Here is a 27,100-nt window from a genome sequence, read left to right on the forward strand (position 1 = left end):
TATCAGGTTTACAGTCATATGTAGCCATTTATGCAGTGAGATATTGGTGCCCGTTCATTTGCCAAGCACACATTCAGTCAACCTCAAATCACAACACTGGACTGTGTACTTGCAAATGGCAGGCTGTCCTTCCCATTAAAGATGACTCCATATAGACTCAGCTATGACCGCTTCAGGATCAGAGCCTTGATTGGCATTAGCTGATATGCTCATTCATTGCCCCACTTGATCCTACAGTCTGAATGGAGACCAAATTGCCAACTCATCTACAGAAGTCCTGTAGATGAGAAGCATCTCCTCCTCCTCCTCCTTCACTCATCTTGGTGTCTGCATAGTTGTTTTTCTCACATCTTCTCACTCCTCTCTCTGGCTGCAATTGCTCTTGGTGTTTTTTGGGGTTTTTTTTTCCCCTTCTTAAATATGTTATCACAGAGGTGCTCCCACCATTGATGATTGGCTCGGCCTTGGCCATCGGCGGGTCTGTTTTGGAGCTGGATGGCATTGGCTCTGTTGGACGTAGGGGAAGCTTCTAGCAGCTTCTCACAGAAGCCACCTCTGTAGCCTCCTGCTACAAAAACCTTGCCACACAAACCCAGTACAATCAGAAACTGCTGAGCATGAAGAAAATGATACTTTTCTTGATGGAAAGAAAGGAGCCAGCAGCTCTCATGAGAGACGCTGACCAGGTCTGGGCATTACCAGAGCAACCGTGGCCACCTCCGCACCTATAAAAAAGCAGCCTAGGGAGCTTTAGCAACCAGGAGTGCTAGCAGAGTGGGCAAACAGGGAATGGTATGGAAGGGCATGCAGGAAGGGCATCATCACCCTACCAGCTCAAAAGGTGAGTTCAATTGGTGGTAATCACTCTCCCAGAAGGAGCTTAGCTATGGTATCCACCCAGCAGAAAGCTATGTCCTCTGCACTCACCAGAACAGATGTGGTAAAACAGAGAGAGCTCCCATGCAAATATGCAGCCATCCAGGTCTCAGGCTGCAGGGCATGCCAGAGCCTGTCACTAGTACTTGATCGCAGTAGCGAGAACAGCTGTGTGAGGGGTGACCAAGTAGATGATCTGCTCAGCCTGGTGGCAGACCTACGAGAGGAAGTAGAAAGGTTAAGGAGCATCAGGGATGCTGAGAAAGAGATAGACTGGTGGAGTCATGCTCTGTTCTCCCTGAGACAGAAACAGGGACAGCCACCAGAAAAAACACAAGATAACACAAGATCAAGGGGATCCTGTATCCTTCCCCCACCAGGCAGAAGGCAGTAACTTAAAGGAAAGGAGTGAATGGAGGCAAGTCTACACTCGAGGCAACAGGTGAACACCCTCCTTGCCCACCTTGCCCTCCTAGGTGCCTCTGTACAACAGGTATGAGGCTCTGGATGTGGAAGGTCAGTCAATTGATGGTGTGGATGATGGTCCATCTACACCAGAGGTGTCGCCAAGGTCAGAAAGGCCTACCACTAGTATCACAACCACCTCCATGAGGAAGAAAAGTTGGGTTATAGTTGTGGGTGACTCCCTTTTGAGGGGAACAGAGGGTCTAATATGCCATACAGACCCTCCTCTTAGGGAAGGCTGCTAAGTCTCAGGTTAAGGACATCACTAGGAAACTTCCTAGCCTGGTACAGCCCTCAGACTATTACCCATTATTGCTCTTCCATGTGGGTGGTGATGAAGCCGCAACGCATACTCCAAGGGCAATCAAGAGAGACTTCAGGGCCTTGGGATGGTTGGTAAAGGAATCTGGAGCACAGGTAATTTTTTCCTCTATCCTTCCAGTTGCAGGCAATGATGCCGAAAAAAAGAGATTCACCAAGGGAAAATCATGCCTGATCAACCTGATAGCCTTCTATGATGGCATGACTGGCTGGGTGGATGAAGGGAGAGCAGTGAATGTTGTCTACCTCGAATTCAGCAAGGCTTTTGACACTGTCTCTCGTAAAATCCTCGTAAGCAAGCTTAGGAAGTGTGGGTTAGATGAGTGGACAGTCAGGTGGGTTGAGAACTGGCTGAATGGCAGGGCTCAGAGTGTTTTGATAAGCGGCACAGAGTCTAGTTGGAGGCCTGTATCTAGTGGTGTGCCCCAAGGATCAGTCCTGGGTCCAGTCTTGTTCAACATTTTCATCAGTGACCTGGATGAAGGCACAGAGTGTACCCTCAGCAAGTTTGCTGATGATACTAAACTGGGAGGAGTAGCTGATACACCAGAAGGCTGTGCTGCCATTGAGTGAGATCTGGACAGGCTAGAGAGTTGGGCAAAGAGGAACCATATGAAATTCAATAAGGGCAAGTGTAGGGTCCTGCACCTAGGGAAGAACAACCCCATGCACCAGTACAGGTTAGGGGTTGACCTGCTGGGAAGCAGCTCTGCAGAGAAGGACCTGGGAGTCCTGGTGGACAACAAGTTAAGCATGAGCCAGCAGTGTGCCCTTGTGGCCAAGAAGGCCAATGGTATCCTGGGGTGCATTAAGAAGAGTGTGGCCAGCAGGTCGAGGGAGGTCATCCTCCCCCTCTACTCTGCCCTGGTGAGACCACATCTGGAATATTGTGTCCAGTTCTGGGCTCCCCAGTTCAAGAAAGACAGGGATCTACTGGAGAGAGTCCAGCGGAGAGCTACCAGGATGATTAAGGGACTGGAGCATCTCTCTCATGAGGAAAGGCTGAGAGAGCTGGGTCTGTTGAGCCTGGAGAAGAGAAGACTGAGAGGGGATCTTGTCAAAGTTTATTTAGAGAGTAGATGTTCAAGAGGATGGGGCCAGACTCTTCTCAATGGTGCCCAGTGACAGCACAAGGGACAACGGGCACAAAGTGGAACACAGGAAGTTCCATCTGCATATGAGGAAAAACTTCTTCACTCTGAGGGTGACAGAGCACTGGAAGAGGTTGCCCAGAGAGGTTGTGGAGTCTCCTTCTCTGGAGATATTCAAAACCCGCCTGGACACAATCCTGTGCAACATGCTCTAGGTGATCCTGCTCTAGCAGGGGGCTTGGACTAGATGATCTCTGGAGGTCCCTTCCAACCCCTACCAATCTGTGAATCTGTGAATCTATGAGATGGACCCAGTCTATTAATACATGGCTCCATGGCTGGTGTCACTGCCAGAATTTTGGGTTTTTCGATGGTCTCCACTGGCGTCAGATGGGATTCACCTTTCTCAAAGGAGGAAGAGGGTCTTTGCTCACAAGCTAGTGGGGCTGATTGACAGAGCTTTAAACTACACTTGAACGGGTAGCAGACAATATCAGACTCGCCCGTGACAAGCTGTGTTGGGTTTGCGTGGCAAGGTTTTGGTAGCTGGGGGGGGGCTACAGGGGTGGCTTCTGTGAGAAGCTGCTAGAAGCTTCCCCTGTGTCTGATAGAGCCAGTGCCAGCTGGCTCAAAGACGGACCCGCCCCTGGCCAAGGCCAAGCCAATCAGCGCCTCTGTGATAACATATTTAAGAAGGGGGAAAAAAAAAAAAAACAGCTAGAGAGAGCTTTTGTAGCCAGAGACAGGAGTGAGAAGATGTAAGAAACTCTGCAGACACCAAGGTCAGTGCAGAAGGAGGGGGAGGAGGTGCTCCAGGCGCCGGAGCAGAGATCCCCCTGCAGCCCGTGGTGAAGACCATGGTGAAGCAGGCTGTCCCCCTGCAGCCCATGGAGGAAGGATGAGGGGGTGTAGAGATTCCACCTGCAGCCCGTGGAGGACCCCACTCCGGAGCAGGTGGAGGCACCTGAATGAGGCTGTGACCCTGTGGGAAGCCCATGCTGGAGCAAGCTCCTGGCAGGACCTGTGGACCCATGGAGAGAGGAGCCCACGCCAGAGCAGGTTTGCTGGCAGGACTTGTGACCCCATGGGGGACCCACGCTGGAGAAGTCTGCTCGTGAAGGTCTGCACCCCATGGAAGAGACCCACGCAGGAGCAGTTCGTGAAGGACTGTAGCCCGTGAGAGAGACTCATGTTGGAGAAGTTCGTGAAGGACTGTCTCCCGTGAGAGGGACTCCATGCTGGAGCAGGGGAACGATGAGAGGAGTCCTCCCCCTGAGGATGAAGAAGCGGCAGAAACAATGTGTGATGAACTGACTGTAACCCCCGTTCCCCGTCCCCCTGTGCCGCTGGGGGTGGGGGAGGAGGTTGAAGCCGGGAGTGAAGTTGATGCCAGGAAGATTGGAGGGGTGGGGGGAGGTGTTTTAAGATTTGGTTTTATTTCTCATTCCTCTACTCTGTTTTGCTTAGTAATACATTAGATGAATTCCCTCTCTAAGTTCGGTCTGTTTTGCTCGTGATGATAATTAGAGAATGATCTCTCCCTGTCCTTATCTCGACCCGTAAGTTTTTTTTTCATTGTACCTTTTCTCCCCTGTCTAGAGAAGGAGGGGAGTGATAGAGCGGCTCTGGTGGGCACCTGGCCCCCAGCCAGGGTCAACCCACCACACAAGCCATTGGATGACATGCCAAGTTTTGAGGGACAAGGTGGTAGTGAGGGCCCTCAGCCTGTTGCTGTGACACTTGCTGGGTACACTGGAGTACTCCTGAGTTCTTACAGAGATGAGCAGAGGTAAGAATTAGAGACTGAGGCAAGAAAGGGAACCTTGTGGTTGGTGTTTACTACAGGCCGCCTGATCAAGGGGAGCCTATTGACAAAGCCTTCTTACTCTAGCTACAGGAGCCATCGTGCTCAAAGGCTCTCATCCTGCTGGGGGGCTTCAACCACCCCAACATCTGCTGGAAAAGTAGCACAGCAAGCTATAGGTAATCCAGGACACTCCCAGAGTGCATCAAGGATAACTTCTTAAGCCAGGTAATAGACAGCCCTACCAGAGGGGATGCGTTACTGGACCTGTTGGTCACCAACGCAAGTGAGCTAATCAGTGACATCTCCACCTCAAGTACTAGATGCAGTTTTGGGTGCCTCAGTATAAGAAGGACATCAAACTATTAGAGTGCGTCCAGGACAGAGTGACCAAGATGATGAAAGGTCTTGAAGGAAAGACTTATGAGGAGGGGCTGAGGTCACTTGGTTTGTTCAGCTTGGAGAAGAGAAGGCTAAAGGTTGACCTCATCGCAGTCTACAATTTCTTCAAGGGGGCAGTGGAGGGGGGAAGTGCTGATCTTTCTCTGGTGACCAGCAATAGGACACGAGGAAATGGAATGAAGCTGCATCAGGGGAAGTTCAGACTGGACTTAGGAAAAGGTTCTTCACTGAGAGAGTGATCGGTCACTGGAACAGGCTACCCAGGGGGCAAGAAGGAAACTAAAGGGCAAGAAGGAAATGCACAGGCAGTGGAAGCAGGGACAGGTATCCTGAGAGGAGTATAGGGACGCTACCTGGTTGTGTAGGGATGGGGTCAAAAATGCCAAGGCGTGACTGGAGCTGAATTTGGCAAGGGCCGCAAAGAATAATAAGAAGGACATCTATAGGTATGTCAGCCAGAAAAGGAAGGTCAAAACAAGTGTATCCCCGATGAACATGACTGGCAAACTGGTAACAATGGATGAGGAGAAGGCTGAGGTACTGAACAACTTTTTTGCCTCAGTCTTCACTGGCAACCTTTCTTCCCACACCTCTTGAGTGGATGGACCACAAGACAGGGACTAGAGGAGCAAAGTCCCTCCCACTGTAAGAGAAGATCAGGTTCGAGACCACCTGAGGAACCTGAACATGCATAAGTCTATGGGACCTGACAAGATGCATCACAGAGTCCTGAGGGAATTGGCTGATGTAGTTGCCAAGCCATTCTCCATGATATTTGAAAAGTCATGGCAGTCAGGTGAAGTCCCTGGAAAAAGGGAAACACTGTACCCATTTTTTAAAAGGGTAGAAAGGACGACCCTGGGAACTATTGACCTGTCAGCCTCACCTCCGTGCCTGGCAAGATCATGGAACAGATCCTCCTAGAAGCTATGTTATAGCACATGGAGGAGAGGGAGGTGATTGGTGACAGTCAGCATGGCTTCACCAAGGGCAAGTTTTACTTGACCAACCCAGTGGCCTTCTATGATGGAGTGACTACATCAGTGGACAAGGGAAGAGCTACAGATATCATCTATCTGGACCTCGGTAAGGCCTTTGACATGGTCCCCCACAACATCCTTCTCTAAATTGGAGAGATATGGATTTGATGGATAGACAGTTCAGTGGATGATGAATTGGTTGGATGGTCGCATCCAGAGGGTAGTGATCAATGACTCAATGTCCAGATGGAGATCAGTGACAAGTGGTGTCCCTCAGGGGTCCGTATTGGAACCAGTATTGTTTAATATCTTTATCAATGACATAGACAGTAGGATTGAGTGCACCCTCAGCAACTCTGCAGATGATACCAAGCTGAGTGGTGCAGTTGACATGCCTGAGGGATGGGATGCCATTCAGACGGCCCTGGACAAGCTCGAGAAGTGGGCCCGTGCGAACCTCATGAGGTTCAACAAGACTAAGTGCAAGGTCCTGCACCTAGGTCAAGGCAACCCCCAGTATCAATACAGACTGGGGGATGAAGGGACTGAGAGCAGTCCTGAAGGAGAAGGACCTGGGGGTGTTGATTGATGAAAAGCTCAACATGAGCCGGCAATGTACGCTTGCAGCCCAGAAAGCCAACCGTGTCCTGGGCTGCATCAAAAGAGGTGTGACCAGCAGGTCAAGGGAGGTGATTCTCCCCCTCTACTCGGCTCTGGTGAGACCCCACCTGGAGTACTGCGTCCAGCTCTGGGGTCCCCAGTACAAGAAAGACATGGAGCTGTTGGAGCAGGTCCAGAGGAGGGTCAAAAAAATGATCAGAGGGCTGGAACACCTCTCCTATGAGGAAAGGCTGAGTTGGGCTTTTTTAGCCTGGAGAAGAGAAGGCTCTGGGGAGACCTTATTGCAGCCTTTCAATACTTAAAGGGGACTTATAAGAAAGATGGGGACAGATACAGACTTTTTAGTAGGGCCTGTAATGATAGCACAAGGGGTAATGGTTTTAAACTAAAAGTAAGTAGATTCACACTAGATATAAGGAAGAAAATCTTTATGATGAAGGTGGTGAAACACTGGAACAGGTTGCCCAGAGAGGTGGTAGATGCCCCATCCCTGGAAACATTAAAGGTGAGGTTGGACAGGGCTCTCAGCAACCTGATCTAGATGAAGATGTCCCTGCTCATTGCATTGGGATCAGACTAGATGACTTTTAAAGGTCCCTTCCAACCCAAACTATTCTATGATTCTATGATTCAGCAATAACTAAAACACCCCTACATTATCAACACTTTATCACGAATCCAAAACATAGCCCCATACAAGCTACTATGAAGAAATATAACTCTATCCCAGCCAAAACCAGTACAGTGATCTTTTCTGGTCTTCTCAGGGTGTGTCTCCCATCAGTGTCTCCACTTCTGGATACCCAGAAATATAGAAATTTATATTGCTATCCACTGTAGGAAAAGACTTGAAAAACAGTTAAACAAACTTCGCCCTCACATCTCACCTAAAGTACAATTTGAAAACTTCATCTATTCTGTGACGATCCCTGAAGTGAGAATGTCAATCTCATCATCTGTACATCTGTACAATGCTAGTCATACTAGTGTTTTCTTGTAATCTGGACACTTATTGTTAAGCAAATCCTGGGTCACTGCTGACTAGAACTGAACTGGAAGTAGCAGCTGAAAGGAAAAATGCTGTGAATCCATTGTCAGTCCTGAGAACAAGCTCACCAAAAATCCTTTTTATTAGAAGAATTGAAAGTTAAATCCTAAATATTCATTTTAGGCTGCTCACAAATACTCACATGCAATAACTTCAGGTAAGTTCTTTACACATTAGGCATTAGAGAGGTGAGAGGGAGTAATTTTTATAATGTATACAGTACTGGAACTTCAAAATGAGAAGAGTTGCTTTTTGGGACAACCACAGAGTTAAGTATACTACCCACTGTTTCAACTTAATCTATCAAAATATGTCAAAAGACAAGTTTCTATGTGTGGTGGTGGCAAGCCTCTCTTTGCAGACCCTGTTTGTCCAGTCGCATGGACACAGTAGTCTATGAAAAATCCCACCATGCTGATTTCAATGTTGTCTCCAAGCAGATGTTTTGGAAAGCACCATGGTTTCCTGCCTGCTTGTGCTTACAATGGTAGAAGCAAGCACCAGATGGTTGGAAACATATCCCGTGTCCCATGCCACCACCTGGAACACTATCCTGGGCCTTGAAAAGCAAGTCCTGTGGTGACATGGCACCCCAGAAAGAATTGAGTCAGACAACAGGACTCATTTCCAAAACAACCTCATAGACACCTGGGCCAAAGAGCATGGCATTGAGTGGGTGTATCACATTCCCTACCATGCACCAGCCTCTGGGAAAATCAAAAGGTACAATGGACTGCTAAAGACTACCCTGAGAGCAATGGGTGGTGGGAACTTCAAACATTGGGACACACATTTAGCAAAGGCCACCTGGTTAGTTAACACGAGGGGATCTACCAATTGAGCTGGCCCTGCCCAATCAAAACTTCCACATACTGTAGAAGGGGATAAAGTTCCTGTAGTGCGCATGAAAAATATGTTGGGGAAGACAGTTTGGGTCATCCCTGCTTCAGGCAAAGGCAAGCCCATCTGCGGGATTGCTTTTGCTCAGGGACCAGGGTGCACTTGGTGGGTGATGAGGAAGGATGGGGAAGTCCGGTGTGTACCTCAGGGGGATTTGATTTTGGGAGAGAATAGCCAATGATTTTAATTGTATGCTGTTAATTGCAATATGATAATGCGTGACATCGTTATGATTGCTATATGCCATAGTAATAGTATTACAGTAAGAATTATCCAGTTTAATGAAGAATGAACTTTGATGAAACCAGAACTGGCTTCAGCAATGAGTGCCCAGCAACTTCCTCAAGATTAACATCTTTAACCAACACACTGTGAGCATGGACTGCACCAGATCCATCAGCTACAAGTTCCAGATGCAGCATGCAGCAATCCACCATGACACACCATCTTTCCTGCCTTGAAAGACTGTTATGACAGATGGAGCGCAAAGTCATGGACTAAAGGAACTCAATGGACATTTATGAACATTTTACAGACATTTTACTGTGGTGGTCCATTGACTAAAGGGAATGATATCTGTGTGTATATATCAAAAGACAGAAAAAACCCTGGTGGTGATTAATTGCAATGTCTTGGAAAATGTGGGACCTGGACATGACGTAGATGGTATAGAATAAGGAGCGAATACTGTCCTGGTTTCGGCAGGGATAGAGTTAATTTTCTTCCTAGTGGCTGATATAATGCTGTGTTTTGGATTTAGTATGAGAATAATGTTGATAACACACTGATGTTTATAGTTGTTGCCAAGCAGTCAAGGACTTTTCAGCTTCTCATACTGGCCTGCCAACGAGAAGGCGGGGGGCACCCAAGAAGCTGGAAGGGGACACAGCCAGGACAGCTGACCCAAACTGACCAAAGAGCTATTCCATACCATACAACGTCATGTCCCGTTTCTAACTGGTCAGCTGGGGGCCTGGCGCAGCAACTGGGGGCCTGGTGCAGTAGCTGGGGGTCTTCTGCAGCATTGACTTAGGGTGATAAGAAATTGTGCTGTTCATCACTTGTTTTGTATTTTTTATTATTATTATTATTTTTATTATTATTATTATTTTCCTTTTTGTGTTTGTCCTACTAAACTGTTTTTATCTCAACCCACAAGTTCTCTCACTTTCACTATTCAGATTCTCTCTCCCATCCCTAGGAAGTAAGAAAGGCCTCTAGATCAACTGCCCTTGTCCTTATGGGGGACTTCAACTTGCCAGATGTCAACTGGGAACACCACACAGCTGATACCAGCAGGTCCAGGAGTTTCCTGAAACACCTCGATGACAACTTCCTGGTACAGGTATTAAAGGAGCCGACGAGGAAAGGTGCCCTCCTAGATCTGTTACTCGTGAACAGAGAAGGTCTCGTGGGGGAAGTGGCCATTGGTGGCCATCTTGGCCGTAGTGACCATGAAGTGGTAGAATTTAAAATCTTTGGCGATAGGAGAAAACTGCCACCAAAACTTCAATCCTGGATATGGGGAGACCAGACTTCAGGCTGCTCAGGGAACTAGTCAGTCAGGTCCCCTGGGAAACTGCTCTTGAAGGCATCGGGGTCCATCAGTGCTGGTGACTTTTTAAGGGCCATCTCCTAAGAGCTCAGGACGAGGCGATTACAAAATGCCACAAGTCAAGCAGGCAGGGCAGAAGGCCGGCTTGGCTGAACAGGGATCTTCTTCGAGAGCTTAGGCGGAAAAAGAAAGTGTATGCCCACTGGAAGCAGGGTCAGGCAACGTGGGAGGACTACAGGGATGCTGCTCACCTTTGTAGGGAGAAAATTCATGCGGCCAAAGCTCAGTTAGAGTTGAAGCTGGCCAGTACTGTGGGGGACAATAAAAAGGGCTTTTTTAAGTACGTTAATAACAAAAGGAGGACCAGAGAGAATATTGGCTCATTACTCGACGAGAATGGTCGCCTTACAAACAGGGACATAGACAAAGCAGAGACATTTAGTGCCACCTTTGCTTCTGTCTTCAACACTGATGATGGGCTCTGGGACCCCAGATGCCCCGAGTTGGAGGACTGTGACTACTGTAACGATAAACTCCCAGCTGACCCCAAACTTGTGCGGGACTTGCTGCTCCACCTGGATGCATACAAGTCCATGGGGCCCGATGGGATTCATCCTAGGGTGCTCAGAGAGCTGGCTGATGTCATTGCGAGACCTCTCTCAATTATTTTTCAAAAGTCTTGGAATCTGGAGAGGTCCCAGTTGACTGGAAGCTGGCAAACGTTGTTCCAGTCTTCAAGAAGGGGAAGAAAGACGACCCTGGTAATTACAGGCCTGTCAGTCTCACTTCAGAGCCTGGTAAAATTACGGAGAAAATTATGCTGGGAGTTATCGAAAAACACCTGAAGGACAACGCAGTCATTGGTCACAGCCAACATGGGTTCGTGAGAGGAAGGGCCTGTTTAACAAACTTAGTTTCCTTTTATGACAAGGTCACCCATCTAGTTGACCAAGGGAAGCCAGTTGATGTCATTTTTTTAGATTTCAGTAAAGCTTTCGATACTGTCTCTCACAGCATCCTTCTGGACAAAATGTCCAGCATACAGTTTGACAAAAACATAGTGCGATGGATGAGCAACTGGCTGATGGGTCGGGCCCAAAGAGTTATGGTAAATGGGGTTACATCAGGCTGGTGGCCAGTCACTAGCGAGGTTCCCCAGGGCTCCATTTTAGGGCCAGTTCTTTTCTAATATTTTCATAAATGACTTGGATGTAGGACTAGAAGGTGTTGCGAGCAAGTTTGCGGATGACACCAAATTGGGAGGAGCTGTTGATTCCATCGAGGGTGGAGAGGCCTTGCAGAGAGATCTGGACAGATTGGAGAACTGGGCAATCACCAACCGCATGAGGTTTAACAAGGGCAAGTGCCGGATTCTGCACCTGGGAAGGGGCAACCCTGGCTATACATACAGACTGGGCGATGAGACGCTGGAGAGCAGCCATGCTGAAAGGGTCTTGGGGGTCCTGGTCGACAGCCAGTTGAACATGAGTCAACAGTGTGCCCAGGCTGCCAGGAAGGCCAACCGTATCCTGGGGGGCATCAAGCACGGCATTGCTAGCCAGTCTAGGGAAGTGATTGTCCCACTCTACACTGCGCTGGTGCAGCCTCACCTCGAGTACTGCGTGCAGTTTTGGGTGCCACAGTACAAGAAGGACATCAAACTATTGGAGACTGTCCAAAGGAGGGCAACAAAGATGGTGAAGGGTCTAGAGGGGAAGACGTACAAGGAGAGGCTGAAGACTCTTGGTTTGTTCAGCCTAGAGAAGAGGAGACCGAGGGGAGACCTCATCGCGGCCTACAGCTTCTTCACGAGGGGGAGCGAAGGGGCAGGCGCTGATCTCCTCCCTCTGGTGACCAGTGATAGAACCTGAGGGAACGGCATGAAGCTGCGATGGGGAGGTTTAGGTTGGATATCAGGAAAAGGTTCTTCACTGAGAGGGTGGTCGGGCACTGGAGCAGGCTCCCCAGGGAAGCGGTCACAACACCGAGCTTGACTGAGTTCAAGAAGCGTCTGGATAATGCTCTCAGTCATATGCTCTGATTCGGCTGGTCCTGTGTGGAGCCAGGAGTTGGACTCGATGATCCTTATGGGTCCCTTCCAACTCAGGATATCCTATGATCCTATGATTCTGTCCTGCTGGGGGAGGAGTGAGCGAGCAGTTGCCAGCCGGGGCTACACCACGACAGGCCTGCATTCTACTGCCAGAGGAATTGAGAAAAAAATGCATTGGCGATGTCAGTTGTAGCATACCACTTGGCTGCTTTTGACTCCAGTTCATATTGAAGCTCTGACATGTCTGGTACAGCGGCACTCAATGGTGGCATCATTTCATTCAGGCCACGATAGTCTCCTGTTAACCTCCACCCTCCATGAGACTTTTGCACTGGCCATATGGGACTATGAAAAGGTGAGTGAGTCTTGCTGATGACTCTCTGGCTCTCCAGTTAATGAATCAGCTCATGGATGGGAGCCAAGGAGTCTCGGTTTGTGCAATATTTCCACCGGTGCACCATCCTGGTAGCACTTGGCACCTGTTGTTCTTCAGCTCACAGAAATCCCACAATGAAAGATCTTCCAAGAGGTCAGGCAGGGTAGATATAACTGTTTGATCTTCTCTGTATTCACAATAGCTACACCAAAAGCCCACCAGTATGCTTTTGGGTCCTTGAAGTACCCTCTCCTGAGGTAGCCTATGCCAAAGATACAAGGGGTCTCTGGGCCGGTCACAATGGGGTACTTTTTCCACTTGTCCCCTGTTAAGCTCACCTCAGCCTCCAATACGGACAATTCTTGGCATCCCCCTGTCACTCCAGAGATCCGGATGGGTTCTGTGCCCCTATACCCTGATGGTATCAGCGTACACTCTGCACCAGTGTCTACCAAAGCCTTATACTTCTGTGGGTCTGATGTGCCAGGCCATCGAATCCACACAGTCCAGTATACCCGGTCATCCCTTTCCTCCTCCTGGCCAAAGGCAGGGACCCTCTCTATTCCTGTTCCTGGTCAGAGTATTCACTCTCTGACCCTCGCGGTGACAGACCAGAAGTCCCCTCACCAGGATCAAGGGAGGTGATTTCAGTTCTTCTATGTCTGGGAGATCACTGGTTGCCACCTTGTGTCTCTGCAGCAACTACGCTGACAGCCTTCTTGGGTGACCCCTTCTTAACAGCTGTCTTCCTTCTCAGTTCACGAACACGGGCTTCCAACTTAAAGGTGGGTTCACCATCCCACTTCCTCATGTCCTCCCTAGAATGCACCACATGGCATGGGCCTGGGGCTCTCCCTCTGACCAGAGCAGGAGATGACTGATTTCTTGGCATGCTCCTTAACAGCCAAGGCGCTGGCCCGTAGGGAGGAGGAGATACAGAGATTTTATTAAAAGTTTTGTAGCCAAGAAGACACTTTCTGCACAGTTGATGTGTCCATATCAGGGAAATACATTGCTGCCAAGCTGTTAGAATATGATGCTGGGGCACTTTGAATCACCTTCCTCCACATGGCCCGTGTGCATAGGACATCCTCTGGATCTTTGGAGACCTCCTCATCATCTAGATCACTATAGATGACTTCCAGCACTGCTAGTTCTCTCAGGTACTGGATGCCTTCATCTGTGGTGGTCCACTTTCCTCTGGGGAGTTCACAAGATCTTCCTTGAATGGGTATCTTGCCCTCACACTTGAGAGCAGCCGTCTCCAGAGACTGCAAATTGCTGTCTCTTTTCCAATTCCCCTCTCAATTCCTCGGTTTCTAGCAAGGGATCCCAGCTGTTGGGCTTCCCTACCTTCCAGTTGCTGACTGTCAGCCCCATTATCCCAGCATAGGAGCAACCAGGCAGCCATCCGCTCACCTGGCTGGCAGCTGTAATCTTTCCTCATATCTCAAAGTTCAGATGAGGTCAGGGACTGGGTAGTTTCTGCTTCCTGTCTGATTTCTCTCACTCCTTCCTCCCACTTCTTTGCTGAAGGACCGGCTTCCTGATCAAACCTCTCCTCCTCTTCTTCCTCCTCCCTTACTAATCGATGATATGGACCTGTCGACCTCCTTGTCCACTGTTTCTTTTTTACTACTGGGGCAATTACTGTAGTTTGGGTCCCTATCTCAACCAGGGTGTCCTCAGCTGCAGTTTGGGTCCCTGCTTCAACCACAGTCCTCTGAGAGTTCTGCACTGTGGCTCGATAGGCACAGGCCAGGCCCCAGTACAGTGCTAGAAGCTGTTGGTTTTCATGGGGGTAGGCAAGACACCCTCCAACATTTCCCCTCCCACCAGTAGGCTGGGGGTGGGCAAGATCTTGGGAGGGGACATAGCGAGGACAGCTGACCCAAACTGACTAAAGGGATATTCCATACCATATGGCATCTGCTCAGCAATAAAAAGCTGAGAGAAAGGAGGAGGAAGAGGGGGCATTTATTTGTGATATTTGTCTTCCAGAGAAACCGCTACGTGTACTGAAGGCCTGCTTCCTGGGAAGTGGCTGGACATTGCCTGCTGATGAGAAGTAGAGAATAAATCTTGTTTTTCCTTTGCTTCTGCACACAGCCTTTTGCTTTATTAAACTGCCTTTGTGTTGACCCACAAGTTTGGGTTTTTTTTTTTTCCCATCTTATTTTTCTCCCCTCCCTCTCCTGCTGCGGAGGGACATGATAGAGTGGCTTGGTGGACACCTGGCATCTAGCCAAGGTCAACCCACCATAGAGTGATTCATTTTGAGTGTTCTATTTTATTTGATCATTTTTTAACATACTTATTGACAAGCAATGCAACTCTTCTGCATTAGCAATAGTGGTGAGCATGCTTATTCAGTAGCAAACACTATCCCCCCAAATTCAAATCCAGTCAGTTTACAACAATTTACATCAAATAGCTCAAGGTTTGGAGATCTGAGTCTTAACATCTCATTTCACTCTAACAAAATGAATTGGAAATAGGATGAAAATATTAGATATTTGAAAGTTGGAAGTACGTGAAAAATCAGTTTTGTAATCCTAAAAGCAAGGAAGCATTTTGAAGGACTTTTCAAAAATATTTGAAACTTTCATTTAATTCTAAAGATCTGTTTTAATTATATTTTTCTTTTTTAATAAATCAGCAATCATAAAATACTAGCCATTAAAGTCATATTGGGATGCAGGAAAAGCATCCAAATACTTTGCATGTTATTTATGCTCCTGACTGTGGTGTTATACCTGATGATAAACTGGATTTTTTTTTTTTCTGTTATGATCTTTAAAACATGTATTTGGTGAAGGTCAGTTATGGCTTCAGATTACAGCTAATAAGTGACCTGACCTCAGATTTAAATAAATTAAAAGCATACAAAAATATTTTGCTCATTGGAAAGAAAAACTTGTTTCTATTAATATAATCCATGTCAGATGGTCATATGCTGTAAGGAAACATTATTTGCTTGAGTAACCTTTCTTCAAATTATATTCTTCAAATGCATTGTGCAAGTATTCATATAGTACTCATTATATGGACTCATAGGGAACAAGTTTCACTGTTAATCCTATCATTTTTTTCTTCCCCTGTGCTATATTCCTGGGATATCTAATAGACAACAACTCTAAAAATAGGAGCCAATCTTCCAGGCCACACCTTGGCTATTCTAGAAACAGCACAAACACAGAAAGAGTCAGTAAGAAGGAAGATGGGGGGAGCCTGAATGTCTTTCAGCTGTGCTTTGCAGCACAGCTTTACAGGAGGTGAGAAAGATATGAGACAGGAGCCATCAGTTGCACATCTCCATGTTGCCTGACCACTTTATGAGCTCCTGCTCAGAGACTGACAAGTCCCGCAGCAGCTCCCATGGCTTGATGGTGAGAGGGTGATGGCCAGTGTGTGAGAAAAGTTTTGCACCCTCTTTGTGTAGTTGCTATGGTAGAAATCCCTGCAAAACTAACCCAAAGTGAAACACACATGTGCAAGCTACTACCATGAAAGCAAACAAAAATCACATAATAAAGCTTATCTTCACAGACAAGTCTGGTACCTGCTCCACCTGGAGCACCCTAACCTCAGGCACATGCATCGAGCCAATGTTGGCACTCAAGGCGCAACAGACAGAATAAATCAGCCCCATGAAATGAGCTGAAATTGTTGCAAGAAGCCTCAAACCAGGTTGCACTCAAGGACATAATTTTTGCACATCCTGGAGGATTACTTACAAACGACTCAACAACAGATGCCAGATAAGACCAAGATAAAAGGAACTAAGAACATACTGTGACAAGATTGATAAGAGTCAGGAAACCAGTTGAAACCGATACCTCTTGCAACACACCGTGACAAGATTGCTCGATGAGGCAACTCATGAGCATATGTGGAAGAAACACTCGAAGTTCATGAAAAAGGACACCAAAAGCACCTCTTCAACAAACCAGTAGGGACCACCAGAGACCACCGAAGACTCCTTCAGGAGCTCCTAAGAGACTTAAAGCCCACGCGTAATTGAGATGCAAATATTATAATGAGTTCTGGGAAACAATGAATATGTATGATTTGGGGCAATATAACCCTCACTGGTTGTAGTTGATGGCATGCATGATAGGTGGAGCTATCTCCCCTGCATCCAGCGCTGTAATAAAGAATGCCTGCTTTTTAGCACTACATTGGTGTTAAGTTTTATTCCTGATTTTGGTGACAAAATGATCAGGAAGCGCTAAGTAAAAGCATTAAAATAGCAAGTATGAGGACAGAATCTGACTTGTGCTCCACAAAGCTCAAAGGGAGCCTCTTGATGCCAAGGGAGGGCCACAAAGATGATCAGGGGGCTGGAGCACCTCTCCTATGAAGACAGGCTGAGAGAGTTGGGATTGTTCAGCCTGGAGAAGAAAGGCTCTGGACAGACGTTATTGCAGCCTTCCAGTACCTAAAGGGGGCCTACAGGAAAGCTGGAGAGGGATTGTTTATCAGGGAGTGTAGTGATAGGACAAGGGGTAATGCGTTTAAGCTGAAAGAGAAAATATTTAGATTAGATGTGAGGAAGAAATTCTTCCCTGTGGGAGTGGTGAGGCACTGGAACAGGTTGCCCAGAGAGGTTGTGGAGGCCCCCTCCCTGGAAGTGTTTAAGGCCAGGTTGGATGAAGCTTTAAGCAACCTGGTCTAGTGGAGGGTGTCCCTGCCCATGGCAGGGGGGTTGGAACTAGATGATCTTTAAGGTCCCTTGCAACCCTGTCAGAGACTGTTGAAAGGCCACAACTATCCTGTTTTGTCTCACAGGGTGGTGTCAAAGACTGCTGAAGAGCCACAAGTACCTTGCTTTGTCTCAAACAACTCCTGGTTGCTGTGGGAGAGCTGTGGAGGTAGGGCGGTGGGTTGCCTCCCTCTGTCTCCTCTGGTAACTTTCCAGTGGCTGCTTTGGGCATGCGCGGGACTCCTGGGACCCTGGAGGAGCCCCACAACCCAATTTCAGAACTCTCTGGAATGTCAAACTGCGCAGATGTGAACCCCTGAACCTTCCAGAATAATGGACTGCGTAGGTGCAAAACTCATCTGCATGTTACTGCCCTGAGGGTGGTCCCTGAGGGACAGAGCAGTATAAAGGTGATCGTGTGCGCCACACTGTTGTCAACTCATCACCTGCAGACCAAGATGCTATTCCTGTGATGACATCATGGGATCCAAGGGTGGTGATACCTGTTCTATCCTCTCTTTTTCTTCTTTTCTTCTTCTCCTTTCCTCTTAAGAAACTTTTGCGTTATAAAACCAGTTGTTGCCTTTGCCAGAACAATTTGCCTAGTTGTTGGTTGTACTTGTTGTCTGTGGCAAGTGTTTTACCTGTTATCCATGCGGTTGCCAGTTGTTGATGCCTAGCCTGTAGATTGTTAATAAAACTCTGTTACATTGTTCCTCTGTGTTGGGTTTGCATAGCAAGGTTTTGGTAGCGGGTGGGGTCTACAGGGGTGGCTTTTGTGAGAAGCTGCTAGAAGCTTCCCCTGTGTCTGATAGAGCCAATGCCAGCTGGCTCCAAGACGGACCCACCACTGGCCAAGGCCAAGCCAATCAGCGCCTCTGTAATAACATATTTAAGAAGGGAAAAAAACAGCTAGAGAGAGCTTTTGCAGCCAGAGAGAGGAGTGAGAAGATGTAAGAAACTCTGCAGACACCAAGGTCAGTGCAGAAGGAGGGGGAGGAGGTGCTCCAGGTGCCGGAGCAGAGATCCCCCTGCAGCCCGTGGTGAAGACCATGGTGAAGCAGGCTGTCCCCCTGCAGCCCATGGAGGAAGGATGAGGGGGTGTAGCGATTCCACCTGCAGCCTGTGGAGGACCCCACTCCAGAGCAGGTGGAGGCACCTGAATGAGGCTGTGGCCCTGTGGGAAGCCCATGCTGGAGCAAGCTCCTGGCAGGACCTGTGGACCCATGGAGAGAGGAGCCCACGCCAGAGCAGGTTTGCTGGCATTACTTGTGACCCCGTGGGGGACCCATGCTGGAGCAGTCTGGTCCTGAATGTCTGCACCCTGTGGGAGAGACCACGCAGGAGCAGTTCGTGAAAGACTGTAGCCCGTGGGAGAGACTCGCATTGGAGAAGTTCGTGAAGGACTGTCTCCCATGAGAGGGACTCCATGCTGGAGCAGGGGAACGATGAGAGGAGTCCTCCCCCTGAGGATGAAGCAGCGGCAGAAACAATGTGTGATGAACTGACCGTAACCCCCATTCCCTGTCCCCCTGTGCCGCTGAGGGGGGCGGAGGTTGAAGCCGGGAGTGAAGTTGATGCCAGGCAGATGGGAGGGGTGGGGGGAGGTGTTTTAAGATTTGGTTTTATTTCTCATTCCTCTACTCTGTTTTGCTTAGTAATAAATAAGAAGAATTCCCTCTCTAAGTTCAGTCTGTTTTGCTCGTGACGATAATTAGTGAGTGATCTCTCCCTGTCCTTATCTCGACCCACAAGCTTTTCCTTGTACCTTTTCTCCCCTGTCTAGTTAAGGAGGGGGAGTGATAGAACGGCTCTGGTGGGCACCTGGCCCCCAGGCAGGGTCAACCCACCACATCCTCTGAGTCATTACTGTGGCTCATTCAATTTGTGGCTCCGCTGGGTGGGACTTGCACCTTTGGGGGATAAAAAGATTCATCTCCCTTGCAACCCACCGAGTGGAAAGAGACAAACCCAAACCATTCTATGATTCTATAATTTATGAGGGGTTGAGCACATTACTTTCTGTGTGGTGTTGAGATGCCTTTATTTTTAATGCCTCTACAGAGCTAAGGGAGCCTGACAACTTCCAGAATCAGATCCTAAATTTTTGCCTGTCACAAACCAATCATAATATATATATATTGCTTTTGGAATCAAGTTGGTTCAACTGAGTACCTTCTATTAATCCTGTTTTTTCTAGCAATCACTAAAGCAATCTGTCCATTAGAAGGAAATATGACTCTTGGAATTAATTCTTTATACAAAGAGCTGACAAGAATTACATTTACACAAAAATTAAGATGCTATGGTAGTGTAATGAACAGTATACATCCACCCACTTAACAGCAAGGATAATTTAGATCACTGTAGTTGAATTATCTGAGAACAATGTTAGAAGTAGAAGATTCAATATATATTTTAAATCCCTTATCATGAAGATCTGGGATTAATTATTAAAAAAAGATATCCCATTTGAAGGGCTTGTCACTAAAAACATCCACAAACATTATCAATTACTTCAGAGAGCAGATGTAACAAATTCTAGTTCTATAGATTTAATGGAGTGGCTTCAGGTGGAGTAATGAAAGCCAACAAGAAATAAAGTGTAGCACTATATTTTCTGAAATTAATTTTGTGAGTGGACTATGCAGTTACTGGAACTCATGCTGGTTTATTGTTTAAAGTCTATGGAGAACTTCAGCATAATGAACTCAATATAAGGAATTTGAAAATTTGAGCATAAATGACTGTGTCTCAACAACAAAAATCTAGCCTGTATTCTGTGATTGTTATTTTTTGTTCTATAGTCAGTCAATGAAGTAGCAGAAAAAGTACTACTTTAAGTAGTTAGTCAGTCCCAAATCACAGAAAAATAAAATTGATCAATCTTAACTACCAGAAACAAATTATGATAATGAATTTTTATTCTGCAATAAACAGTTAACTGCTCAAATTCTTTGAAAGTAGTAACAAATGCAGAGCAAGTTGTTGATAATTAATATTATTTGAAAATAATAATTTGATTGGCAACATTTGTAATTGTTTGTACAGGCCATTGCCTAATAATGACAATGAAGACTTTTGTATATCAGCATCTTAATATTTTTAGAACCAAGAGGCAAGAATACATTTTTATTCAAGACTTGACACTGCTACCGCCGTGGTCTTTGGCAAGTTACTTAACATCTTTGCTTTCATTTCCTTATCTTAAAAAAAGGACAGTAATCCTTTCTGATGGAAAAGGTTGTGAGATTGTAATGATTAGTAAGTGCTTTAAGGATCAAAAGGTCTATGGATAATAATTAAATAATGTCTTTTTCACTGGTGATCTCCGTTTCAGTCATCTTGCCTAAGACATCAACCAAAAATCCTAAGGAATGATATCTTATTTGAAAAAAATAAGATATTTCCAAGATGTAGCACTTAATAGTGAGGGAATGTTTATGAACATAACAAAACCTCATTATTTACCAATACCAAGAACAGTAATATTTATTGCCTATTCTATATTTCTGTAGGTAGACTAGCTATGTTACTTCTAATATACTCTGTCCTGGTTTTGGCAGGGATAGTGTTAATTTTCTTCCTAGCAGCTGGTATAGTGCTGTGTTTGGGATTTAGAATGAGAATAATGTCGATAACACACTGATATTTTTAGTTGTTGTCAAGCAGTCAAGGACTTTTCAGCTTCTCATACTGGCCTGCCAATGAGAAGTCAAGGGGTGCCCAAGAAGCTGGCAGGGGACACAGCCAGGACTGCTGACCCAAACTGACCAAAGGGATATTCCATACCATACAACGTCATGTTCCGTATATAACTGGGGGGGTGGGCTGGGAGGCAGGTCAGCTCAGGGTCTTGTAGAGCATCGACTTCGGGTGGTGAGAAGTTGTGCTGTTCATCACTTGTTTTGTATATTCTATTATTATTATTAATTATCTTCCTTTTCTGTCCTATTAAACTGTCTTTATCTCAACTCATGAAGTTTACTTTTTTCCATTTTCAATTCTCTCCCACATCCCACTGGGAGGGGGGAGTGAGTGAACGGCTGTGTGGTTGTTTTAGCTGACAGCCAGGTTAAACCACGACATACTGAAAAAAAGTTTATAAAGGATTTCAAATAAATATATATACATTTGTTTTCTTGTGTTGGAAAATACAAGGTAAATTTTAACCATCTGCAGTCAAAACTAAGCTCTTCTAGGGTTCAGTTTCACTTGAGTTTTTCCCATTTATATAAGTAGTGCATAAATATAGGTTTGTTGTTTTTTTTTTTTTTTTACATTAGAAGGAGATGGAGTTTGGGGTCCTATTAATGGATTTGCCATGTAAAAGAGGATGCAAACAGATAAATCACCTTATAAGGTGATGTTAGTTTTAGGATTTAAGTGGTATAAAAAGCATGAAGAGCAATGCATTATTATCTATGTTAATTAAGACATTTAAATATAATTAGTAGAGATCAGAAAATGTGCCCTGAATGTAGGGTAAAAAAAGGTATTTTAGAAATTCTGTTCTAAATCATTAAGTAATTTTGCAAATGTCATGTTTGCAATAAAATTATTCTAAGCACAACTAACTGCTGTGCATTTTTTGGGGAGTGGTGGAATGGACTTACAGAGAAACATCTATTAACGAAGGGTTCGTAACTACTATTGTATCTGGTCTGGGATTGTTAAGAAGAACGAACAAACAACTGTTAACGTTGTCTAGACAAGATTCTGTCATGAAATGTGTCATGTAAACTTGTAAACCAGTTGATGGAGGACAAGAGAAAACTCTATAAAATATACTTGGAATAGTCTGTGAACTATTTGGTTCTGCAGAAAGGGGAATGGAAGACTGAGACCGGAGTTGTGTAGGACTCCTGGAAGAGCTAGAAGCATTAAGCTATCATAGCAACAACCTTCCGTTGCTCTATCTGCCCTGGGGACCAGCTGTGTCTCCATGGGCTCCCCATGATACTATTCTGCCATGCAACCTGGCAGATGGTGGATCTTTCGATCTCCCTGTGAGTGTGCTACTCCTCACCATGCCTCAGATTACACTGACTTCTATGTGATTTGAAATAAAAATATATAGCTGCTTGTGGTCCTGCATTCATTTCTTTTCTACTGCCTGCTATCACCGACTGGAAGAGGGGGAACATAACCCCCATTTTTAAGAAGGGGAAAAAGGAAGACCCAGGGAACTACAGGCCGGTCAGTGTCACCTCCGTGCCTGGCAAGGTCATGGAGCAGACCCTCCTGGGGACTATGCTCAGGCACATGGAAAATAAGGAGGTGATTGGTGACAGCCAACATGGCTTCACTAAGGGCAAATCGTGCCTGACAAACTTGATGACCTTCTATGATGGAGTGACAGCGTCGGTGGACAAGGGCAGGGCAACTGACGTCATCTACCTGGCCTCGCGCAAGGCATTTGACACTGTCCCGCACGACATCCTTGTCTCTAAATTGGAGAGACATGGATTCGATGGATGGACCACTCGGTGGATAAGAAATTGGCTGGAGGGTCGCACTCAAAGAGTTGTGGTCAACGGCTCAATGTCCAAGTGGAGAATGGTGATGAGCGGTGTTCCCCAGGGGTCGGTACTGGGACCGGCACTGTTTAACATCTTTGTTGGCGACATGGACAGTGGGATTGAGTGCACCCTCAGCAAGTTTGCCAACGACACCAAGCTGTGTGGTGCGGTCGACACGCTGGAGGGAAGGGATGCCATCCAGAGGGACCTGGACAGGCTGGAGAGGTGGGCCCGTGCGAACTGCATGAAGTTCAACAAGGCCAAGTGCCAGGTCCTGCATGTGGGTTGTCACAGTTCCAAGCACAACTACAGGCTGAATGAAGAATGGATTGAAAGCAGCCCTGAGGAGAAGGACTTGGGGATATTGATTGATGAGAAGCTCAACATGAGCCAGCAGTGTGCGCTTGCAGCCCAGAAAGCCAACTGTGTCCTGGGCTGCATCAAAAGAGGCGTGACCAGCAGGTCAAGGGAGGTGATCCTGCCCCTCTACTCCACTCTGGTGAGACCCCACCTGGAGTACTGCATCCAGCTCTGGGGGCCCCAGTACAGGAGAGACATGGAGCTGTTGGAGGGAGTCCAGAGGAGGGCCACGAAGCTGATCAGAGGGCTGGAGCACCTCTCCTATGAGGACAGGCTGAGAGAGTTGGGGTTGTTCAGCCTGGAGAAAAGAAGGCTCCGGGGAGATCTAATTGCAGCTTAGCAGTACCTGAAGGGGGCCTACAGGAAAGATGGTGAGGGACTGTTTATCAGGGAGTGTAGTGACAGGACAAGGGGTAATGGGTTCAAGCTGAAGGAGGGTCGATTTAGATGAGATGTTAGGAAGAAATTCTTTACTGTTAGAGTGGTGAGGCACTGGAACAGGTTGCCCAGAGAGGTTGTGGAGGCCCCCTCCCTGGAAGTGTTTAAGGCCAGGTTGGATGGGGCTTTGGGCAATGTGGTCTAGTGGAGGGTGTCCCTGCCCATGGCAGGGGGGTTGGAACTAGATGATCTTTGAGGTCCCTTCCAACCCAAACCATTCTATGATTCTATGATTCTATGATTCTATGATTCTATGATTCTATGTCTGGCACAGCAGCACTCAGCAGTGGCATATCTTCATTCAGGCCACGATAGTCTACTGTCAGTCTCCATGCTCCATTACTTTCACACTGTCCGTATGGGACTGTTAAAGGGTGAGTGGGTTCTGCTGATGACTCCCTGACTGTCCAGGTGACGAATCAGCTTATGGATGGGAACCAGGGAGTCTCAGTTGGTGCGATATTGCTGCCAGTGCACCATTGTGGTAGCGATTGGCACCTGTTGTTCTTCAACCCTCAGCAATCCCACAACAGAAGGGTCCAACGAGAGACCAGGAGAGGTAGACAACCGTTCAGGTTCCTCTGTCTCGAAGGCAGCTATGCCAAAACCCACCAGTACTTTTTTTGGTCCTTGAAATACCCTCTCCTGAGGAAGTCTATGCCAAGGATGCACAGAGCCTTTGGGCCAGTCACAATGGGGTGCTTTTGCCACTCATTCCCACTTAGACTCACTTCAGCCTCCAGTACAGTAAACTGTTGGGATCCCCCTCTCATTCCAGAAATACATGTGGGTTCTGCCCATTTATAGCTCGATGGCATTAGGTTACACTGTGCACTGGTGTCCACTAGAGCCTTATATTCTTGTGTGTCTGACATGCCAGGCCATCAGATCCACACAGTCCAATAAACCCAGTAGTCCCTCTCTTCCACCTGGCCGGAGGCAGGGCCCCTGTAATCCTGGTCATCATATTAGTTACTCACTTGCAAAAATGACTTAGAATTCACTTCAAGAGGAGTAGAAGTATGATCAGGCCTTCCACTCAATCTAGGGGACTATCTGCTGGAAACTGGAGAGGGATTTCTCCTGGAAGAATCCTGATTTTTTCTTTCTTGTAACTCACATTCTTGTGCCTCTAGGATCAAGGTAGGTTTTCCATCCCCCTTCCTCATGTCCTCTCCATGGTCACGCAGGTAAAACCACAGGGTGCCTTGTGGTGTGTACCCTCTATATCTTCTCTCTTGAGCAAAGGAACACTTCCTCCTAATAGCTGAGATACTGGTCTGTACAGGTGGGGAGTAGGACATATCCTCTTTAAATTGCTGGAACTCCTGGAATGGTTTCTCCACAGCTGAGATAAGGGATGAACAGCCTTTCTTCATATTGCTGGAGCTGGTCAGCCACTTCTTTCACCATTGGTGACTCTTCACCTTTCCAGTCCTTTACTTCCAATGAGTTGGCATATGACAATGGTGTGCTCTATACAAACTTCCGCCACATGGGTCAGGTACATTGGACTTCATCTGGATCTGTGGGTAACTGCACGTTGTCCAGATCATAACAAACCATCTCCTGCAAGGCTAATTCCCTCAGGTACTGGATACCTCTCTCCATGGTGGTCCGCTTGCCTGGTCGACATATGACATCTTCACTGAAGGCATACCTTTCCCTCACGCTTGAAAGAAGTTGCCTCCAGAGACTGAGGGCTTGTGTCTTTTTCCCAATCACCTTGTCAATGGCCCCTTCCCTAGACAGGGATCCCAGCTGCTTGGCTTCCCTACCTTCTAATTCCAGGCTACTGGCCCTGCTATCCCAGCATCGGAGCAGCCGGGTAATGATGTGCTTTTCTGGATGGTGACTCAAATCTTTTCCCATATCTCGCAGCTCCCTCAGGGACAGAGATCGGGTGATTATCTCTGGTTCTTGCTCTTCTTCCTGTTCTTGTGATGGTCCTGGTTCATCATCATTCCTTACAAAGCGAAATTATTTTTTTGTGTATTTCTTCTTGTGTATAGGAGTGACTGATACCAGTATGGGTAGGTTTTTTGGTTCACCTGCACTGCCTGTCCTTGGGGTTTATCAGTCACAGTGCCTTTCACTGAGGTTTGAGTTGCCAAAGTGCCTGTCACTCTGTTTTGGTCTCTCTTCTTCCTGATGGAAGTGTCTATTATAAACCAGTGTTTGGTAGATAGTGGCCAGGGCCCAGCACATTGCGGTAAGTTGCACCTATTTTGAATACCCACAGCATTTTCCTTTCAAATATTCTGTCACTTTATCTGGGTCCTGTAGTTGTTTGGGAGTGAAGCTCCAAACCACTGGGGGTGAGAAGGTCTCTAGATACCTGCCCATATTCTCCCACATGCCATACCACCCATGACTATCCAGCCTCGGGGCAGATCTCTGGGTGGTATTCTTAAAACAATTTTTCATAACACTAAACAGCACTTGAAGTACATTCAGGATACATAGCAATAGGAACATACTGGCTTGAATATCCCAAAGATAGCCAAAATTCTCATAAGTTGCTGTAACTAGCCTGAAGGAAAAAGGGGAGGTGAAAGAGTGGGAGAAAGTACCCCCCCCATCTTCCCCATAGTTTGGGTGTGATTATTAATCAATCCCAAGAGACATCATCTGAGGTACGGGCCTAACAGCAATGCCACATACAAATACCAGCTTAAACTCATGACCACTGATGTTATCATATCATAAGATGATATTACACAGTACAGCCAAATGAGAATCCTCATCCCTTTTACAACAGGTGATAAACAGCACTGCAGGGAATACATATATCAAGTAAGGATTTACATAACACAACCATAGAAACATAGAATGGTTTGGGTTGGAAGGGACCTCAAAGATCATCTAGTTCCAACCCCCCCTGCCATGGACAGGGACACCCTCCACTAGACCAGGTTGCCCAAAGCCCCATCCAACCTGGCCTTGAACACTTCCAGGGAGGGGGCCTCCACAACCTCTCTGGGCAACCTGTTCCAGTGCCTCACCACTCTCACAGTAAAGAATTTCTTCCTAACATCTAATCTAAATCTTTTCTCTTTCAGCTTAAACCCATTACCCCTCATCCTGTCACTACATGCCCTTGTAAACAGTCCCTCTCCAGCTTTCTTGTAGGCCCCCTTCAGGTACTGGAAGGCCACAATTAGATCTCCCCGGAGCCTTCTCTTCTCCAGGCTGAACAACCCCAACTCTCTCAGCCTGTCCTCATAGGAGAGGTGCTCCAGCCCTCGATCAGCTTCGTGGCCCTCCTCTGGACTCCCTCCAACAGCTCCATGTCTCTCTTGTACTGGGGCCCCCAGAGCTGGATGCAGTACTCCAGGTGGGATGTCACCATTGTGACCATTGACTTTTTACCTAATATAATAAATGCATATAACAACTTTGGTTTAAAATGTTTTGGTCAGATCTGTTATCTCAACCCTTTGTGCCCCACATTGGATGCCAAAAAGGACTGTTGTGGTTTAGCCCTAGCCAGCAGCTAAGCACCACATGGCTGCTTGCCCACTACCCCACCTCCCCCTCAGTGGGATGGGGAAGAGAATCAGAAGATAAAGGTAAAACTCAT

At 46.9% G+C, this 27,100-nt stretch overlaps 1 protein-coding gene and 1 long non-coding RNA gene across 7 annotated transcripts in view; one reads left to right on the forward strand and one right to left on the reverse strand.

The window, feature by feature from the left end:
- Positions 1–3,318, forward strand: part of LOC142599148 (SWI/SNF-related matrix-associated actin-dependent regulator of chromatin subfamily A member 2) — a 686,065-nt gene extending 682,747 nt beyond the window's left edge. For 4 of the 6 annotated variants that reach the window (XM_075738852.1, XM_075738851.1, XM_075738848.1 and 1 more), the window contains one exon: positions 3,267–3,317. The gene's annotated coding sequence lies outside the window, so the exon portion shown is untranslated. Of the gene's footprint in view, positions 1–3,266 lie in introns of all 6 variants that reach the window. The other 2 variants (XM_075738850.1, XM_075738849.1) reach the window with 1 other exon arrangement.
- Positions 1–27,100, reverse strand: part of LOC142599232 (uncharacterized) — a 537,129-nt gene that overhangs the window by 241,344 nt on the left and 268,685 nt on the right. The gene's annotated exons all lie outside the window — the stretch shown is intronic.

Source organism: Balearica regulorum, chromosome W (genome assembly GCF_011004875.1).
Source record: "Balearica regulorum gibbericeps isolate bBalReg1 chromosome W, bBalReg1.pri, whole genome shotgun sequence".
Lineage (NCBI taxonomy): Eukaryota > Metazoa > Chordata > Aves > Gruiformes > Gruidae > Balearica > Balearica regulorum.